The 7,720-nt window shown below is 41.2% G+C and overlaps 1 protein-coding gene across 8 annotated transcripts in view; it reads right to left on the minus strand.

Moving 5' to 3' along the window:
* ARID2 (AT-rich interaction domain 2) overlaps nt 1–7,720 on the minus strand; it is a 215,691-nt gene that overhangs the window by 47,299 nt on the left and 160,672 nt on the right. For all 8 annotated transcript variants that reach the window (XR_003519834.2, XR_003519838.2, XR_003519837.2 and 5 more), the window contains exon 24: nt 6,384–6,485. The gene's annotated coding sequence lies outside the window, so the exon portion shown is untranslated. The remainder of the gene's footprint in view (nt 1–6,383; nt 6,486–7,720) is intronic.

Below are 7,720 nucleotides of genomic sequence, written 5' to 3' on the forward strand. Positions count from 1 at the left end.
AAAGGCAACTGAAAATAAGTACAAAGAGCCTTAAAAGGGCCATATACTCTTTCCATAATAATAAAACCTACTGGTTCACATAGTCCTCCTTTCTAGTATTTAACAGTGGAAAATTGGGGGGGGATGGTTAAACTGTGGTTCATTCATGTGAAGGCATTTGACAGCTGTTGTAACTGTTTCCAGGGATAAAAAGATGAAATGGAGGAAAACAGGACAGAAACTATATTGGCCCTTGGACAAGGAGGGGCTAGGGGCACCAAACCCCTGTACAGTCAGAAATCCGCATAGAATTTGTGACTCCCAAATACTTAACTACTAATAGCCCTCTTTTGACTGGGAGTCTTAACTGACAACATAGTCAACATGTATTTTGTATGTTACCTGTATTATCACACTGTATTCTTAATATAAGCTGGAGAAAAGAAAATGTAAAAATTCTAAGGAAAATACATTTATTAGTACTGTAGCATATTTATCAAAAAATCCATGTATAAGTGGACCCCTGCAGTCCAAACCTGTGTTACTTAAGGGGTAACTGTATGTATAATATTCCAACTTACCTTTTTTTTAAGGCAAAAAAAATACAAATTCTTAATAGGGGTTATTTCTGGGTAGCAGAGGATCTTCTTTTAATGCTTTTCTTTAGCTTCCAACTTCACTACAGTGAGTTAAGAGTTGTATGATCATAAAAACCTTTTAAGAAAATTGCAGTCCTCATTGCTTGGGACATGACAGTGGGGGAATGGGTAGGAGGCTTTGCTTTAGGCTGGGGAGTTACCAACTTCCCACTCTAGAACTGGCCTAAGGTCTCAGCTTGAGCACCTGTGATAGGTGTCTCATAGATTGCTCTCCATACACAGCTCCCCAGGGAGGAGCACAGCCTCCTATGGTAGCTGATGGGTGCTAGTCTGTAAGTAGTCAATACCCACTGGCTTTCTGGGCTGAGACATCCCTTAGTCATAAGGAAGTAGATTTCCCAAACCATAACTAGTTTGGTATATTTCCCCCGATCGTGTGAGCACTAGAGAAGATAATCCACTTAAGGTAGGTAGGGGTCTTGGCATCTTGGCTTTAAAGCTCACAAAGAACTGAGGCACAATTTGTGCCCCTGAGTATGTTACTTCTCTGAGCCAGAGTGGCCTATAAAAGGGACTGCTGCCTACCTACCTAGAGGATTAAGTGAGATAATAGATGTGAAAGTAATTTCCTGTATTTTTACTTGGAGAATCTGCCCTATAATCCAGACTGGTTTTCCCACCATGTTGATAATGACGGAAATACAATTTACTTGTCCAGTGGCTTGAAATCTAACTGCATGTTTAGGGTCACAGAGCTTTAAAACGAAAAACCAATACACAGAGACTTCCAGGAAGATTATCGAAGTAGGAAGATCCTAACATCCAATGGATACAATGAGGTAACACCCACATCAGTGTAAATAACCCAGAAGATGATCTGAGGACTGGCAGAACACATTCATTCTGCACAGCTGAATGCACAGAAGAGATCACATCAAAGAGGGCAGGAAGGGCAGAGAGAGAGTGGGGAGCTAAACTAAGGGCAGGTACCTTTGGGAGACTTTTCCAAGAACAAAAGAGCTGGCTGACGCCATTTCCCTCCCCCACACTCTGCCGCCACAGACACCTGTGGGAACCAGTGCAGCAGCAACACTCTACGTAACTTGCTAACGGTGCACCTGCCCCTGCATTCTCCTGTGGACACATCCCATCCAGCCAGGCCTGTAGGTGTCCTCCCACAACAGATCTGTGCATACCTTGCTGACACTGCATGGCCCACCCCCAGCTCTTCTATGGATCCACCCACCCCAACCGACACCACCAGCCCTGGTCCCTGGCAGCTGCAGGCCTTTCCTGCAGCAGACCGGCCGGACCTTGCTACCACCACGTGTCCCACTCCTGTGTTCTGCGGACCTAACCCCTCCAATGTGCCCTTGGCCAGAGCCCCTCCAAAGTGGTGCCACAAGCCTGGCAGTGTGCAAGCAGCCCCCACAGGGCCCAGCATCACTCCAAAGTGACTCCTCTGGGGGAAGAGGAAGATAACCATACACACCAGTCCTACTGTGGCCCCAATAGTGGGCTAGGGGCAAAGCTTCTCAGTGGGCAACACAGAAAGTGTCCTGCAGTTTGGTGCTACTGCATCTGGCAAACACCTGGTCTGACTCAAGCCCAAGGTGGCCCCAGACTGGCTTACTAATGACACAGGGACCAAACCCCGCACACAACAGGCAAAGAGAGACATTGCAGGTGGACTGGAGGGAAAAGTGGCTCAGCCACAACAGTAGGGAGCACGCAATACATGTAAGAGACACCCTTGAAGTGCCAGGTTTTGGGGAGCAGGGGGCATTATACTGCAGGGCACTATAGGAGCTCTTCTTCATAAGCCCACTACTTTCAAGGGCAGGAGACGTAGCTAAGTTTTCTAACAGAGAGAGGAAGACAAGATGAGACAGAGGACCGTCTGTGCCAATAGAAAGAATAGGACAAAATTACAGCAACAGAGCTAAGTGAGATAAATAATAGGTCTGTGAATTTAATGGTCATAAAGAGACTCACTGGACTTCAGAAAAGAGTGGAGGATCTCAGTGAGACCCTTAATAAAGAGATGGAAAACAAAAAAAGAACCAATCAGAGATAACTCAAAAAAATTAAAACTACACTAGTGGGAATAAATAGTAGACTAGAGGAAGCGTAAGAATGGATCAATGACCTGAAGGACAGAGTAATGGAAAGCAACCAAGCCAAACAGGAGAGAGAAAAAATAATACACAAAAATAGACTTATGGAACTCAGCAACTCATCATGTATAACAACATTCCCATTATAGGGATCCCAGAGGGAGGAGAGAGACAAAGGGGGCAGAAAAGGTAGTTCAAGAAATACTTGAAAGTTTCCCCCAAGCTGGGGAAAGAAACAGAAATCCCCCAACAAAATCAACCCAAGGAGGTCCCCGCCAAGACACACAGTAATTAAAATGGCAAAAAGTAGTGATAGAGAATTTTAAAAACAGTTACATAAGAGGCAAATCCCATAAGGCTATCAGCTGATTTTTTAACAGAAACTTTGCAGGCCAGGAGAGAGTGACATGATGTATTCAAAGTGCTGAAAGGAAAAAAAAACCTACAACCAAGAATACTCTACCCGGCAAGGCTATCACTCAGAATAGGAGGAGAGATAAAGAGTTTCCTAGACAAACAAAAGTTAAAGAAATTTATCACCATTAAACTAGCCCTACAAGAAATGTTAAAGGGGACTTTTTGAGTAGAAAGAAAAGACCCATCAGTAGGAGTAAGAAAAGTAGGAAGCACAAAAGTAGTAAAATGAAGCATGTCTATAAAAATCAGTCAAGGGATTCACAAGATAAAAGGATATAAAGTATGACACCATACACCTCAAACATGGCGGGGGGGGGGGGGGAGTAAAGAATAGGTTCAGACTTAAGCCACCACTGATTTAATATAAATTGCTATATGCATAAGATGTTATGGGGATTAAAGTTAACTAATATCAATGAGCACTGAGTAATGTATAGAATTGTTGAATCACTGTATTGTACACCTGAAATGAGTATAACACTGTATGGTAACTATACTGGAATTAATTCGTTTAAAAGGCAATACACAGGCTCACCCCAGACCCATTTAATCAGTCTCTGGGTTTGGGATAGTTTAAATCTCCCAGGTGTAGGCTAATGTGCAGCCAAGAAGCAAACCACTATGCAGCTTTTTTAGATCCCCTGTAGATCACAGCTGTTCTGTTAGAACAACGTAATTAATTAGATCACAGCTTGTCTTTAAAACCATTTAGATTCTATCCTCCCTCTCAAAGGCAGCAAGGGCACCTGACAGTTTATCCTCACTCTTTTTTAAACCTTGTTTGCAAATACCAGTTTATCTGGGGTTTAGATCCCACTAAGCAGAGAGATAAGATCTTGAACATTTCCTGGGTGCTCACAGTTCCAGGGTAGAGTAAGATTCTTGTAGGAATCCAGCGGTTGGTAAGGTCAGGCTGTGTATGCTCAATTCAACAGGCTTTTATTTACACACTTGCCTAAAGGAATTCTAGACATTTCTAAAATTATCACTGTAACATGGCTTTTTCTAAATCATTTCTGGAAGTCTTTCTTTTACACTTTAATAGCTGATAGCATGTCTCCCTTAGCTATAGCAAGTGCAGTTATGATTACCAATCACAGCAGCAGGGACTAACACCAAGTGCTTCTTACTGGCTCTTCATAACCACCTTTAAAGTGTCCTATTATTAACCTCATTTGTCAAATGAGGATGAGGTTCAGTTACTTAGCCAGGGTCACTCAGACCTCACAGAGGTGGCTGAGTCCAAAGTCTATGCCTGTAACTATGTCCCAATGCTGCCTCTTGGCTCATCACAAGATCTACCCAACCATATGTGCCCCACACTTACCCCTACTCACTCAACATACCCAGTCTGGGCACCAAAAATGGCTTGTCCATACTCACTACTTCTATTGTCCCTCTCCAGGGTACATGAAGTTCTTATAATCACTCACCTACTCAACTATCTAACCAGCTGGTCCCTCTATCTAGTCTTCCAGTTCATCCTTCAGACTTCTTCGAACCGTTTAATTCCATTAATTTTAAATACTTGGTCTGAGCAGTGTAATTCCCATATGCTGTATTGCCAACAAACTTTTTACAGAACACCTTCTAAACAAAATCTTGAACCATTATGAATGGGTCTGCCCAGGTTCAGGTGAAGACAGCAAATCTGCTAAGCCAGCCTCTTGCCCATCCCCCAACCCAACTGACTTTGTGCCATCTTTGGATAGTTCCAGGATCTCTTAGCACTGAACACGGACTATATCCATGATTTGCTAACTCTTGTAGGCTGCTCTGTGGTAGTATCTTAATAGATAATTAGATACAATTCCACAGCTAAGAAAATGGTCAACAGAAATGCATTCCCAAGTACACCAAGAGACAAGGATAAAGATGCTCATGGTATCATTTGTAATAGCCCCAAGGTGGAAACAACTCAAATGCCATCAATTTTGGAATACTACTCAGCAATGAAAATAAAGGAACTGTTGTTACTTGCAACCATACAGATGAATCTTACAGCCAAGTTGAGTGAAAGATGATGGAAACAAAAGAACACAATTCAACACTGCATTTCTATATTAAGTTCAAAAATAGGCAAAACTATATTATAGCATTTACAGATCTATACTTAGATGATTTAAAAAAAAACTTTAAAGGAAGTGATTGTCCTTAAAATCAGGAGAGTGGTCACTGGTGTGGGGGAGAGAGGGGTGGTGATTGGGACAAAAGCCCTCTCGGGCGGAGAGGGACTGCCAAGGTCTACTGCTTGGTCTGGGCAGTGGTCACAGAGCGATTTGCTTTATAGTAAAAAAGCTCTACTCTTTATTCTATGCACTTGGTTATATGCGTTTGAGGTGGGGATTTCACAATAAAACTTTGTGTTAAAAAAAAAAGGTCAACAATTAGCTCAGAGCCCTTGTTTAGATTTGTGATAGTCAATCTACCATTCTTTATCTTTTCCTTTCTTTCAACCCAGTCCCAATGGGGAAAGAAAATCATACAGGGGGGGAAATTGCCACTGAAAGAATTCTGCATCACATAAAATATCCTTCTGTTTGGAATCAGAAAAATAGAGCAACAAATGTGCCAGGGCCTACTCCGTGCAAGAGTGAAGCCATTGTGTGTATATACTTAAAATTGTGCTTTCTGTATTAGATTGTGGCAGCTTTTGTTCCTTTCTTTCAGTTACTATTTTAACAAACTATGTCAATTTTCAAAGGTTGCACAACTCAGAAAGTTGCCTGTTCCCAGTCCAACAAGAGTGAATTTGTTTAAAGGGTCAACCCCAAAATTAGTCATTAACTTTCACACAGTTTAGCTGTAAACAGGGCATATCTCATCATTCAAATCAGTAAATCCTCTCTAAAGCCAAGGCTAAACATTTCCCCATCAGTTTAGGGAAACCATAGAGTACAGTCCAGAGATTCTGGAAACCCTCCCCCACCCCCCACCGAATGTGTTTCAACTTATTTGTCATGATTGATTTCCAGACTACACTTCATGAAGCCCTTTAGGTTCTCTGCTTGGTGGCCAAAGCATTTCTCTGCTTTAGCAACATCTAACTCACACTGCACCATTTAATCTATAACCTCTCTTCTTGAACAAGACCTCTCACCACTGTTAGGTCTGCCAAATTTCTATCAGCCCTGAAAGTCTCCAAAAGACATTTTTCTTTCTCCACGAAGCCCATCCCACTTTGCCTTCCCCACTCATCAATTAAATGAAGTCTACCGCATGACTGAACTCATGAAACACTTTATAATTCTTGTAACAGCCCGTGTTTTACCTTTGTTACTGGGCAGCCTTGGGAAGCTTGTCTCAGCTTCAGAGCAGAACTGTCCCCTTCATCTTCCGAATGAACAGCAGAGGTACTCCATCAATGCTTAAGCTGAATGAGATGTAAGGGAGGTATAAACAGAGGAAAAAATCCTATTAACATCCTAAAAAAGTTTAGAATAACTTTATCCAGAAGAATCAGCTAACAGTTGTTCAAATTATACACCAGAGTGGATAGTTGTTGGTTGGAGACTGTGGTTTCAGTTTACTATAAACCCTTGTCTTAGTAATGTTCCTTTGTTAAGGGAATTCCCAGAAAGTTTTTCTGGCTCTAAGAAGTTAAGTGATGCCAAATTAATAAATGGAATACTTGGGGAAAAATCTCAGGAATTATAGAAAATCTTAAACAGTCAACATACTGCATAGGAAGAAAATATTTAATAGAAACAATGCAGCAAATAAAAAGATTTGTACCAAAAACAAGTGTCTTACGTCTGACTCCTCCTGGAAAGAATTCTAATTACTCTAGAATTAGTTTCATTTGTGCTCATTAAATAGCTCCACTTACTTGCCATTTGACTTTGGTCAAGGTAGTCAGTCATCCCAACCCTCTCTACCCACCTTGTAAGATTAGCTAACATTGGGTTTTTATAAAGACTGAGACAATACACGTAAAATGCTTAGTGTAGTGAATGACAGGAATTGTGTTAAGCAAATGTTAATGACCAACATAAAGTTTGGAAACAATTTAAATATCTGTCAATAAGGGGTCCAAATAATAAATCATGGTGTACCCATACAAAGGAGTACCATACAGCTGTAAAAAAGGACGAGAGATCTTTATATACCAACATGGAAAGGTCTTAAGATACTAATCATTTTTTAAGTGCAGCAGTGTTTGTGGTATAAAATATTTTGCATAAAAATTACACTCATATTTGCTCTTTTGTAACATCAATACCAGAGGTGTACTTTAGAAGCATGACCAGCGGTTATCTGGAAGTGGGGGTGGGAGCCAAGAGATGGCAAAGATGTGGGAGACTTTTCAGTGAGTATCTTTTAACAACTGTTTGATTCTCGAATTGTACAGTTGTATTACCTATTCACAAAAACTACTTTTTAAAAGCAGTTTATCTTTTGAATACATGTATCTAGTGTGGATTGGGTCTCAGACTGAAATCCACAAGAACCAGGACTTGACTTACCATGATAGCTTTTTCTCTTAATACTGAAGTGTACTCAGTATCAGAAGAAACGCGTCTGCTTATCTAGGAATATGACAATGTGCCTTAGCCTTTCTTAACTCGCACACAATGCAGTCCTGGACTTAATTGTGACCAAGAAGCA

This window comes from Zalophus californianus, chromosome 9, assembly GCF_009762305.2.
Source record: "Zalophus californianus isolate mZalCal1 chromosome 9, mZalCal1.pri.v2, whole genome shotgun sequence".
In the NCBI taxonomy this organism is placed as follows: Eukaryota; Metazoa; Chordata; class Mammalia; order Carnivora; family Otariidae; genus Zalophus; species Zalophus californianus.